The sequence below is a fragment of the Trachinotus anak genome, unplaced genomic scaffold (assembly GCF_046630095.1).
Source record: "Trachinotus anak isolate AG129_WGS33_773 ecotype Australia unplaced genomic scaffold, CSIRO_AGI_Tana_v1 ptg000020l, whole genome shotgun sequence".
Lineage (NCBI taxonomy): Eukaryota > Metazoa > Chordata > Actinopteri > Carangiformes > Carangidae > Trachinotus > Trachinotus anak.
The window spans coordinates 8,649,453-8,663,319 of NW_027273871.1; positions in this window are offsets into that span (position 1 = coordinate 8,649,453).

A 13,867-nucleotide genomic window follows, 5' to 3' on the forward strand; every position below is an offset into this window, starting at 1 on the left:
TTGGTGTGTGTGTGTGTGTGTGTGGGTATGAGGGTGTGTGCATGGTTGGTTGGGGCTTGTGTTTGGGGATTCGCTCCTTGTGGACTGAGCTGCTTTATTTCTCTGCCCTATATATCTGTCCGCCTTCAATCTTCCTCCTTCTCCCTCCCTGCTCTGGAGGCTGCTGCTGCTGCTGCTGCTGAAGGGATGTATGAAGCGCTACTTTCTTGTCTAGGTGATGAATAATGCAGCGCTCCGAGGCCAGCAAGTTTCCAGTTAAATACCAATTTGCTTAACCAGTGTTTCCAGCCTCTGCCAGCTCCACTCAGTATAGCAGGGAGCCACTCCGGCCTTTGGTAATTAAAGAAAAGGTCTATATCCGGAGGGGTGGACGGATCCTTCCCCTGCATGTGGTCAGCGAAGGGTCGTCCTGCGTAAACTCGCAGCGCCTGCTTTTATTCATGAGGCTGAAACTTAAAGAAGAACAAATCACCAAGTAGCAGGAGGAGGAAGCTGTGGAGACGTTTGTGTTTAAAGGTGTGAAAATGTTCCTCAGTGAAAAGTAGAGTATTTTTTCATCAGTTAAATAAGAACAGTAACATTTCCTCTGTATGAACTGTTTTAAGATTATTTCAGAACCTTTTATGGACTTTTTTCTGACAGAATCTAATTCAAATGTAACTTTATTACCATAAAAGCAACTGAAATAACAAAGATGTGTCTAAGCTTGTGTCAGATGTTTGGAAAAAGTTCTAAATGGATCCAGTTATTATCATATTCTGGTTGAAGTTCGCTGTTGACAAGTTCATGTTGCTCATATTTATTCTCTAATTCTAACTTTACATTTTACATTGTTACTGTGGGAATAATCACTGACGTCTCTCATAAACAAAGGTAGGAGTAGTGTGATGTTGTTATGCTGAACTGTGGAGGGTTGTGTTTACATCTATTAGTAATTGTTCAGAGGTCAAAGTTCAGCAGGTCAGCTGTGAGACAGTTACATGTGACTGTGACCTTTCCTTCACATTAACTGAGTAGTTTTATTTGCCCAAATTTAACCTTAACCACACAGGTGGCAGAGCTGTTGACCTTTGACCTCTTTCTGTCACGTAGGTCTTGTTGGTTTATACGAAACCAACTGGAAACTTTTGTCTCTTGTGTCCTGAGTTCAGCTCTGACAGACTCATCAGTCCAACCACAGACCGAACATCACTATGATGATGAGTCTTTTAATTTGGTAGATTATTGCCACTATTGACACAGAAAAACAGCTAGTTTTACCATGGAGGCTGTTCACCTGTTCCCCCGGAGCAGGAAGCACAACACAAACTCAGATATAAGTTCTCAGTTTCACCTCAACCTCCTTTACTTCACATGTAAAATCTGTCACTTTAAAGCGGTTTGACACCAGATCTGACAGGAACCAGTGTGACGCTGTGATGGAAACTGGTTTGGTCTTTACATTAACTCATGTTCACTTGTTTCTCTGAACATTTTAGACTTTTTCTCTGTTTGTGTGAAAGTTTTTAACCAGAAGTTGAATGATTGCAGGTGAGAGAGGAGGGTTTCCTCTAACTGCAGCTGTTTCAGTCCCAGTTTTAAGCCACTGCTTTGTTTCAGATCTGTTCAGTTGATGTAAGTGGCTCCGGTTCAGACACCTGTGCAGGTGTGTGGAGGCTGCTGGTCTGTGTCGTGTTGTCGTGTTGTTGTGTTGTTGTGTAGTCAGACCTCTTTTACAGAGGAGACACAAACTATAAAAAAGTTTGTGTCCCCCCCCGTACCCCCCATGTGACTGTACATGGGGATCAAACAGATGCCATGACAGGGGGCAGAGGGAGGTCAGCCCCCCCACAGCTACTGGTTCACAAACAAGCAGCAGGAGCCTGAATGTCAGGTCGGAGTCCCCGCTGAGTCCGAGCAGCTCGGCTTCCTTCCGGCTCAGGATTAGAGCGGGAACATGGCTCCGCTGCAGGCGGAATGACGACCTGCGGCCCCAGGTCGTCCTGTCACCCCCACCCCCACCCCCCTACCCCCCCTCAGCAATCAGCTCACCCAGGCGAGATGCAGAACAGCATCAGTCCTCCTCCTCTCCAACCTCCAAAAAGTAAACACTGCCTCTCCGCTCCCGTGCCAATTGTTATTCATAGAGCAGATAAATATTTAATCTCATCTAAGGATACCTTTTGTTAACAGAATTACCTACAAGCCTGGCAGCACATAAATCCCTCAATGAATTCACATTCTGTTCGTTCTGCGTTCAACTGCGGGTTCAGTCCTTGTGCTGCTCAACGTGTGTGTGTGTGTGTGTGTGTGTGTGTGTGGTGAAGCTGGTGTGAGGAGGAAGAGGAGCAGCAGAGAGGAGACAAGGGTGAGGTCAAGTGAGAGGAGGAGGAAGAAGGTGGGGGAGGGAGGAGAAAACGATAGAGAACAAGGGAAAGTGGAGGGAGAGTGGATGGGGGAGATGAAGATGAGGTAGAGGAGCAAAAACATGATGAAGAGGAGGCAGGAGAAGGAGGAAAAGGAGGTGGAGAAGATGTAGAAGGGGACGGAGCAGGACAAGAGGAAAAAGTAGGACAGTGAAGACGAGGTGGTGAAGAGTAGCAGGAGTTTTACAACATGAAGAAGAAGAACAGTGATGGGATGAGACAGAGGAAGAAGATGGAGGAGGTGGAGGAGGAAAACATGAAGGGAAAATAGGAAGAGGAAGGGGAGGAGGAATAAGGAAAGAGGACAAGGAAAGGAAATGGAAGGAAGTAAGAAAGTAAGGATTAAGTGGAGCGAAAAGGAAAGGAAGGTGGAGCAAGAGGAGGTGTTAGAGAAGAGGAGGAAGAGGCAGAGAAAGAGATGGAGGAAGTAAAGGAGGAAAGAAACAAAGTGCTAGAAGAGCTAGAAGAAGAGGAGGAAAAGGAGGAAGAAGAAGGTACGGAGGGAGGAAGGGTGGGAGGAAGATGTTAAAGATAAGAAAAGGATGGAGAGGATGAGTATAGTGAAGGTGGGAGAGGAAGGAGAGAGGAGAAGGAGAGACAAAAGACTGGAGGTGAAGGATGAGGTGGAAAAAGAGGAGGTGAAGGGAGAAAAATGTGGCGATGAAGAGAAAAGAAGGAGGATGAGATGAGGAGGAGGAGGATAGGGCGGGGAAGGAGGCGCAGGATGAGAGTAAAGGATGTGGTGAAGGAAGGAAAGAAGGGGGGAGGAGAATATGAAGGGAAGAGGGAAGTGGAAGTACGAGCAAAGACAGGAAATGGAGGAAGAATTAGAAAAAGAAAAAGAGTGAAGGAGGCGCAGGAGTGGCAGACGGAGGCGCAGCGGGCTGCACTGATGTGGAGCATGAAACCACTCCCTCCACTCCTTTGTTTTCCTTCGGAGCCATAAATAATGGATCCACGAGTTCTGATGAGAACATTAAGGAGAAACTTAATGAGCCTCGACTGTGGATGATCTGACGGAGCCAGCGCCACAAATCAGCCGCTTGAATCGCCACGAAACCCAAACACAAAGCGGTGAGAGCCTATTGATCCCAAATAAAAAGTCCGCGGCTTTGATTCCTGAAGACGAGGGCGGGAACCGGTCGATGAGCTCTCTACCTGAGCCTCCTCTCAGTCCACACATTTGTTTGGTCGGTCGCTGAAGATTCAGACCTGTTGAGGCCACTGCTGGAGAAGACTGTGGGCTCCCGATTAAACTTTAATCAGCCTCACTGGGTGTTAATAATATTCTTTCCCCCCTCTTTTTTTAATGAAAGCCCTTTTTTTAATATAATCCCCTAAGCAGGACTGAACGGATGGTGGGGAGGAGGCTGGTTTCTCATGGAGTAAAAAGGTTTCAATTGGGGCTCTTTGATAGCTTTTAATAATATCCCCATGGTTGATGGATGAAATCAAATAGAATGATGAGTCTTTGATTTATATCCTGGACATCAAACCGAGTTTGTGTGTGTGTGTGTGTGTGTGTGTGTGTGTGTGTGTGTGTGTGTGTGTGTGTGTGTGTGTGTGTGAGCTCGTTCCTCCTCCTGATCCAGGAGCTTTTGAATTAGTGTGATCACAAAGATCTCAGCCAGCTCCACATGTGATGCAGATGTTCGCCAGCCTGTCGTGAAGGAGTCGGAGGTTTTACTGAAAGGTTTCACACACGCACCATCGGCCAGGTGATGCAGTTGTGTTTGTTAGAACAATAACTCTTATTGTTCTGTTATTTCTGATCTTGATCCAGAGCAGCTGCTGAGATGTGTGAACACGATGACACTGACGTAGATATTCCCTTTCAATAACTGGAAATACTGAAACACATCTCTCAGCCTGTTTTCAAATGGTGGATAAATGTGATGACATCAATATGATCTAAGAAAATTAATGATAGAACCGGATCTTAGAAGTTTTTCGAGGCGGATATTGAAACATCTGGATATAGACGACCTCAGGAAATGATGATGTGAGAGTATGTGAATTTCCTGTAAATTGTGTTCTGCAGAAATGAGTCGTAAACCCTGGAAATTAGTTAGCATTAGCTAATTAGCAGTTCCCTTGTCCCACAGTCAGCAGTTATTTTGAATGGGATTTAGGTTAAATGGCTAAAATAAGGTCTGTGTTAACACAAGCTAACATAACATAAAATACATCAATAAGTGCTCCAGCTGTGATTAGTCTCTGAAGCTCTGATGTGTTCAGTGTTGGCTGCTAACAAGTGGCTAAAGGAGACTTCAGAGGTTGTTGGGGACGTTATGAAAACCTACTCATCAGTCTGTCTTTACTGTCTCCTTGTGTTTACACTCATGTTCTTTCAAACTTTGTTAGAAAAGTGTTTTGTAAAAGCCAGAAGTGCCTGTGACCACTGTGTGGATCCAGATCAAGACATTAAGAAATAACATCAAATGACGAGCTGGAAAGTTATTGGTGCTGAAGTCATGTGACCTTGGTGTAGTTTGTTTTTAACTTTACATTAGTGAAGATTATCCTGCTGAACAAAAGGTGAAGTTCTGATAAACTGATCTGTTTTCTGCAATAATCCAAAAGCAAATGTAATAATCCCTCTGGCTCTTTGTGGAGGGAACCAGGGTGATGCTAATGTCCAGGTTGGTCTACACAAACATGTCGTCCCTGCAGAACCATATAATAACATATATCATATAACGTATCATTTAATATTTAGGTTTATGTTTTGTGCTTTTTGTTCTAATCTATCTATATTTATATTTGCACTACATGGCTCATGGAGTTGTTTCGCTGCTTATGTTTTATGAATAACAATAAAGACACATGAACTTTAACCTTAACTATTTCAAAATTTAGGTTTATATGTTTTTATTTTTACAACCACAGTCTGTAAAATTCATTTTAATACAGGAACTGTTACTGTCAGGCGGGACATTCACATGCTAGTATGTAGGGTATGTATATTACAGCAGATTCAATATTGATCGCTTTTATTAGCTTAACACATGCTGCCAAAATGTAAAGTCTGAGACTCGATGCTGAAATTAATCACCTTAGATTTACATTTTTTGCAGTGTAGTAGCAGCTCAAAGATTTTCCTTAATCCCTTTTTTAACAGTGAGGATCTGCTGACCGTGCATTTACATTCACATACATTTATATTCATAAACTGCAATTACAACCATGTTTTATACCATTGGTGACATAATATTTAGTTCAAATAAAGAAGAACCAGGTCTGCACATACTCTTTGTCAGTCTCCCTTCAGTGTGTGTGTGTGTGTGTGTGTGTGTGTGTGTGTGTGTTGCAGTAACAACCCAGTGGTATGAAAACTCCACAGTGAAGTAGGTGATACAATTTTCAACACATTGAATCTTTGTGATGCTGAAACATGAGAAGCTGAAAGGACAGTTTCCTGAGTTCGGCTGTGAGGGACAAATCCTGCACGATGCTTCTTTATCAGCGGAGGTTTCAAAACCAGCTGAAACTCTGCACTAAGCAGATTTACACTTGTCATACACAAGTACATACATACATACATACAATGACGCACAAAAAATCTGAGATTGGGGGGGGGGTCATTAAATGTGGTCGCTGTGTGTTTACCATGTGGCAGATGGTCAGATGACGGTGCTGTAGAGGTCACTCATAGAAGCAACATTTTTAATATTAACATATATACAAATAGTTCTACGTTGGTCGTTTGTAGGTGGGATCCCACTGAGAATCAACACTCAGTCATTTCTATTTCTATCATTCTATCATCTTTTTAATTGTATGGCGTCACGTTCACTGTGTGTTTGCATGGTTAAGTTTCAAAACCTTCATCAACACCATCAATAAAAATGTATGTAACCATTTCTGGCAAACAAGCTCCGACAGCTTTTCCCCTTTAGCTCTTTATGCTGCTCAGCACCAAACAGACAAACATAGTGACCAGCTCATAAGGGAAGTTTTTATTTCCTATTTCCTACAGTGGAATGAAAACTGGCATCTGAAAAATGTGTAAATAAGCAATTGTTAGCTAGCAGGTTAGCTATAACAAGCGATCGTACATCAGGATGAGTTCAGCATTTATTTATTCACCAATAATCAAAACATTTATCAAAACAAAAACTTTGTCTTGACTCCATCTTTCACTGCTTCCTGGAGAATAGACATTACACTGACTCCTGTGGGTTGGGACAGGGCGTGGGCGGCTGAGGTAAGTGTGGGGGTGTGGGTGGGGGGGTTGTTTCTGGTGATGGTGGATGAGCGGTGAGAGTGATGGAGGAGCCGCTCTCACTGCCAGAGACTTAGAGTGGGGCGAATGTCCTCTCTGATTAGCAATGCCGGCTGTGAGTGCACTAATGCACCTCGCTATTAGCATGTTTCTTCTGGTTGCCACGGGCAGCGCCGCACCGCCTCCCCGTTTGACATGTCAGAACGCATATCAGTCACAGCACGCCGTGGCCCGTGGGCTCCACATCACTAAGAGAGAGAGAAAGAGGTTGTGGGTAAGAGCGGTAAGTGCGTCAGTGAGTGTGTTCTTGTCCTTGGTTGAGTTTTATCTCTTTGGAGTGGGGATGTTTTCATGGGGCGAGGCAGCTTTAGCAGGTTGTCACTTCTTCCAGGGTTAGTTTCAGGTTACAGCCCAGGTTTAAGAGCTGTGGCTTCAAGTGTGAAGGTTTTCAGAAAGTGTGTGTGGATGAGAAATATGGATGAAGAGGAGAACATGAGGGAAGAAGAGCAGGAGGTAGAGAAACAGAAGGACAGCAAATTTAGCTTTAAAAAAAAAAGTTATTTGTGGTTATGCTCTGTTAAAAACAAGCCTGTTGGTCACCTGTGTAGGTAGAAAAGGAGGAAGTCAGGCGACAGTGTGTGTGTGTGTGTGTGTGTGTGTGTGTGTGTGTGTGTGTGTTATACTCAATACTACAGAGAATACATCCCATAATACTATCACCCAGTTAACAGGAGGATAAATGTCATCGTAACCTCTGCCACAGCTGCATAATTTAGTTGAGGAGCATTTGAGTTCCAAAGGTTCTTGGAGTGACTGAGAGGTTCTTTAGGGAACTGCAATTTTTTTAACAGTGTGGACTGGATGGACAGTGCTAATGTATTATTATAGAAGAAAGGCCAGAGGAGCCTTCATCAGCTGAGGAGGCTCGGTCCTCTGGGGGGGGTTGCAGCCAGGATCCAGGATCTTTAGGAAGGTGTTTGATTTACTGCAGTGACACACAGGTGAGAGGTTCAGGTGTCCACATGCAACAAGCTCCACATACAAAGTTATATGGAGAAAAATAAACTAAAACAAAGTGACAGTTTATAGGAAAGACAGACAGAGAGAGAGAGAGAGAGAGAGAGAGAGAGAGAGACCTGCGGCCTGTAGAGCTCAATCAATCATGGGATAGATGGAGGTAGAGATAGAGGGAGGGAGGGGCAGGTGAATGAAGACGATGCCTGAAGGAGGTAGAAAACCCCCAGAGCTGAGTAGGGGAGGATTGATAGACGAAGAGGAGAGGGAGAGATGCCTGGCTAGAGGAGGGTGGGGTGGAGAGCATGAAAGGCCTCAGATAATGAGGGCGGGGGCCGAGGAGCTGGGCGTTCAGCACGGTGGGAAATCAGAAGACTGCAGAAAATCCCCATAACTTTCCTCAGCCTCACCGATCCGTCCCTCCTTCCCCGTCTTCCTCCTCACGCTCCCTCCTCCTATTATTTTTCTCCCATGTTACTTTCTGCTGAAAATCGCCCCGGGGCGAGGCGCTCTCCTGGGTGGCTCACCCCGAAGCAGAGCCCTTGTTCCTCGCACGCTGGTAATAATTTGAGCCTGCTGACAAAGCCATGGCTTTTAGAGGGATCAACCCGCACACCTCCTCCTCCTCCTCCTCCTCCTCCTCTCATCCCGTCTGTATCCGAGGCATCAGGCCTTCTCCCAGGCCGCTGCTGTTCCACGCGCCTCCACGTGCCATCCACCCCCTCTCTCTCTCTTCACCCTTCCCCAGCATCCCCGGACCAAAGGGCCTCCTGGTTCCTCTCTCTGCACGTCTCCCACTTCAGACCTGCAGCCACCTGGTGCATCGCTGCTCATCAGCAGACACACAACATAAGAGACGAGACAAAGAGAATGAGAGAATTGTTTGTGTCGTTCTGGAGGAGTGTGGCGAGGAGCTGTTGTGGAGGAAGAAGAAAAATGGAGGCAGAAGGAAGGAGAGAAACAGGAGAGAGATGAACAGAAAAAAAAGAACAGTTATTCTTGTGTGGGTTCATGCATTTTGTACGGCTGCTAGACTCCACCGGCTCCACCGTCCAACTTACAGCTGCCATCTTCCATATGCGGTTTCATGCCTCTTGCCGCTCACAGCAGCTCGTCTCCAGACACTTTTACTATTTAATCTCGAACAATCAGCCCTGATCTGCTACAGTATGAACAGTTAGCACTCAGCTGGAATCAAAACACTGCTTTTTTTTTTCTATTTCAGATTAAATTTGCAGCTGTAGGTGAAAATCCTGATGTGTTTGTGGTTATTTCTCATAATTCAACTGAAGCTTGTTTCACTGCTGCCAGTTTTAAGTTATGTATATCGTGTCTATGTTTTGTAGCATGTTTACAACGCGGCAGCCCGGTTGTTAAATCGTTATCCACTTTTTAACTCGATGTAGCAGCTGAACTTCAGCCAAATTGATGAGGATTGTGAGCAAACTCTGCCTGAATTTAAAAAAAATAAAAAATCTGAATCTTTTCCAATTATTTTGAACTTTATTGATCCCTTCATCATTTCTAAACAACTGAAGAAGTAAATCAAATAAATAGGAGGAGGCTGATGAGCGTGTTTGAAGGAATCCTATTTGTTTTCCCCCACAGACAATAAATGACAGGCTGGTGTGGTGAAACCTTTCTGGTGAATAATCAGGACAAACAAGTGAAAACAAGACAAGCATCAAAAACAAGACTGAGTTTAAACCATCTGAGCTGTTCGAGCTCTGGTGAAATTAGAAGATGAGTTTTGTCAAATTTGTTGCATGAATTCAGAAGATTGATTCAATTTAAATCTGGATTTGGGATAAAATAGTAAAACTGCTCGTTGTAACTTTAACAGAACCAAAGCACAGAGGACAAACCTCGTGTATAGTTTCTGACTTCAGAGGCAAACTCACAAAAGAAGAATATGACCAGAGGCAGAAATACCCAGGTGAACTTACCACTGATGTACAGTCAACAATTAATCAGAGACTGGAGCTAAAGGTGCATTCATGTGGTGTCAGAATAATTGGAAAAAAACCCTAACTTTATATAAGCTCAAACAGACAGGCAGACAGAGGTAAATGTTTATTGAAGGTGATTAAACTTTTGATTAATGGTGAGAGTTTTTGTATTGCATATCATTTTTTGTAATAATTTGTAATATTGTAACTGTTAGTTGCCGTCCACGTAAAAAGATCAGTAACCCTGATAACAACTGACACAAATTCTTGAAACAGATATAAACATGTTAAACGCTCTGAGCAATAAAAATAAAACACATCACCTTCATAGTGTCCATGTTGTTCCTATATTCTGACTTTACAGCACATAAACACACCAAAGTTGGAAGAACAACTCAGTAACTTGGGAAATGGGAGAAAAAGCTGAAGTTCAGATGGTGCAGAGTCTCCACGACTCAGGACCAGGATCTGGACTGTGAATCTAATGAACTTAAAGGTCTCATGTTTTACACTTTTCCTGTGTTTTATTTGAAGTGTTGATTTCCACAAGAAGATGATCCAATAAAAATATAGCAGATTTCAGAGAAACCAAGTCCTGCAAGGTTGGATGGATCCTGCAGGTGGGCGGGGCATGGGGCGTGCCTGAGAGCAGTGACATCACAAAGTTCCAGAAGTCCTGACGGCTGGTTTTAAGGCTCAGTGTCTGAATACAGGCTGTGTGCATTTCTCTGTGGACTGAGGCTTTGACACTTTCACAGTATTAATATAGAACCTAGACCTGCTTTATAATCACAAACACATGGACATCTACCTTTAGACTGGATGGAGCTTTATAAGAGGAGGCGAGGGATGAGGCTGATCAGTGAAGGCCACCAACACTCTGCCAGTGGGTGACTGAGGGCAAATACTTCAACATTATGTGAGAGTCTGTAAATCGTTTTTTGACTTTTCAAATTCAGGATTTTTACAATGACAGTTCTTCTTTATATTAGATTATTATTGAGAGTTGGGTCTGTTAGTTGAAGCTGCTGCTGACTGTTTGTCTCCTCATTTCACCACCAGGTTGTACAGTTGTGTTATGTAAGTGCTGCTCATTTGAATGAAGATGTTTTCTGAGGTAAAGGAGACATGATGAGAGGAGGAGGAGGAGGAGGGGCTGATGCAAAGAAGAGGAAGACCAGGCATCTCATGCTGGACCTGAGCGGGACGTCCCCTCTGTGAAGACACAGCAGCAGCTTTGAAAGACAGATCAGCCTCCACAGCTCAGTGTGCATGTGCACAGTCCTGTGTTTGTCACACACACAGGTATTGATCATACCTGAGGGGCTGGAGGTGCACACAGGAAAACACGGACCCACCCCAAACAGACACACACCTGCATTAACACACAGGTGGCAGGGCAGGTACCGTGTGCTCCTCTGTCCTCTGCTGCTGGCAGATCTTTTATTTAGCCGCTGCAGCGAGCGGCTCCTTCTCATGAATTATGCAGCCACGGGCCCTGTAACAAGCTCCAGGCCGACTCTACACCTTGTGTGTGGCTTAAAATATAGATAAAAGCTGAACAGCCAGCTACAAACATTGTCTTTTTTTCCCAGACAGAAGCAGACTGGTGAGCAGAGAGTCCACGGCAATTAGGTGAAGCTGTGGTGCTGCAGAGTCGCTCGGGATCCGCAGAGAAGAGTCCAGCAGTTGACTCCACGGAGACAGAGACAGAGAGAGACAGAGACAGAGAGAGACAGAGACAGAGAGAGAGAGAAAGAGAGAGAGACATAGACATAGACATAGACAGAGACAGAGACAGAGACAGAGAGAGAGGGAAAGAGACAGAAAGAGAGAGAAAGAGAGAGAGACATAGACATAGACATAGACATAGACAGAGAGAGACAGAGACAGAGACAGAGAGAGAGAGACAGAGACAGAGAGAGAGAGAAAGAGAGAGAGACATAGACATAGACATAGACAGAGACAGAGACAGAGACAGAGAGAGAGAGACAGAGAGACAGAGAGAGAGAAAGAGAGAGAGACATAGACAGAGACAGAGACAGAGAGAGAGAAAGAGAGAGAGACATAGACAGAGAGAGAGAAAGAGAGAGAGACATAGACAGAGAGAGAGAGAGAGACAGAGACAGAGACAGAGACAGAGACAGAGAGAGTGAACTGAGCTGAACTTATTACAGAACAACAGATCGGAGCAGCTCAGATCGATTCACACCAAAGCAGCAGCAGCAGCCGGAACAGTCTCATCCACGTTATTAGCTGAAGATGAAGGAGCGGAGTCTTTGTGCCGGTCTCTGCGCTGTGAGTCTCTTTGTGCCGGCGGGATGAGCTTGAAGTCGACTCCTTCCGCTGAGTTCACAACAAACTTCTGCAACTTCTGAGAAGAGAAGCGTGTGAGCAGCAGCTGCTGTTGTTCTCAGACAAAACACGAAGGGATAAACTTGGTTCATGTCCAGAAACGTATCGAATAACAGATTCACACGGTTCAACATATTTATACTTGTTATCTATATCTTGATCAGATCACGATAATCACATCTGAAAGTTAACAAATGAATGCACCAGAGAGTAGTTCCTCAGCTCTGCCCACTGTGGTTCAGAGGAAAGGATTCTGTCCTTTCATTCTATCTGTAGATGCAGCTCTGTGATCCAAACTCAACAGGTACCACAGTCCAACCAAGAAACCGGGAGGATCTGAAGATGAACAACATTTATCAAGAACACAAAGTAGGGTCCATCACAACAGCCTGATTATTCACTATAACTACAGAAAATAAACTATAAAGATTCTGTGAACCTTCAGATCAGATTAAAAACTGACAGCAGCATGTGGTCTGGTACCATCTACCTGGGCCCTGAAGACTCCAGATTCTGTTTCTACACTAAATTATACAGATAAACAAAAAACCAAACTGAATCTTATGGGGCAATAAAAGCAACATTCAATATCTTCACATGAAGAATTTGGCTCCTACAATAATTTCAACCAAATCTACAAACAACAATCAAATAAATCCTGATAATTTCCAGTGTCATTCAAATGATCAGTGAAACCATTTCTCTGCACACAGCATGTCGGACACTGAAGGGGTGGTGTGAGAGGAGGTGAGCGCAGCAGGAGGAACAGCTGATCACATCCGTGGACTCTGGTTGGTCTGTGATGAGACACGAACTTCAGTCTCCTGCATGAAACATCGACAACCACAGCGTCCACATCCAGAGCAGAACGTGGAGTCTGAGCTCCTGTGAGTCTTTACAGTAACGAGTCTCCAGCCGCTGACCGACGGGCTGGACGGACGTGGTCCAGACTCTGACACGCGGAAGTTTGAAGGTAGAAGGACGCAGGTCAGCAGAGGGAATGCCAGGCGACAGATGAGGAAGTGGTGAGGAACAGAGAACCTCTTCAGCCCCACAGAGAGGTGGTGACACAGATCTAACACAACTTAGATCAGAATCCAAATGCTTCAAATCCACAAGGTCTCACTGAGGAATTACCAAGAACTTGTTGTACTTGTCTTTATTTTGTTGTTCCTGTTTGTAAATGAACAAATAAGATTCAGAGTTCACATGTGGTGAAGTCTTCACGGGTCCACTTGAGCCCTATGACCTGAAACTGACCCATAAAGGAGCTGACGGGTTCAGATCCAAGATCAAAGGGTCCGGATCAGGTCCCTGATCCTGGGTCAGTTTGACGTTATGTGTAATACCAGATTGGATCTGAGCAGATCCAGCTGTGACCAGACAGCAGTGGATTATATTCATCACAGCAGGCACAGGACAGATTATGACTTTATCAACTAAGACACAAAGTTTTGTTTTGACAACTTATAAATTAACATGAACTTGTTCATATCAATCAGCTGTGCAGACCAGGTCTTTAGAAGATACACTGGTCTGGTTTGGGTTCTGGCATTAGATGGTTCCGTGTGGTCGGACCCGTGTGACCACACCTTAGTTTCTGATGGCAGTTTTTCACTGCGTCACTCTGACTGGGTGTGAACTGATGACAGAGCTTGTTCACTATTAAACTGCTTTAATCAGCGTCTTAATTATTTAGATTAAAAACATATATGAAACAGATTCTTCACATATGAAACTCCACGCCGCTGTAATAGCTTCGCTGTGTGCTTATAAATACTTTAAACAGCTGGTCTCATCCTCTCATATACTGTTTGTAACAGTCTCCAGATTCTTTGAACAGGAAAAATGTGAATGGCACCGTGAATTCAACAGTGAGTATGATATCATACAACAGCCAGTTATCTATTCATGGCTCC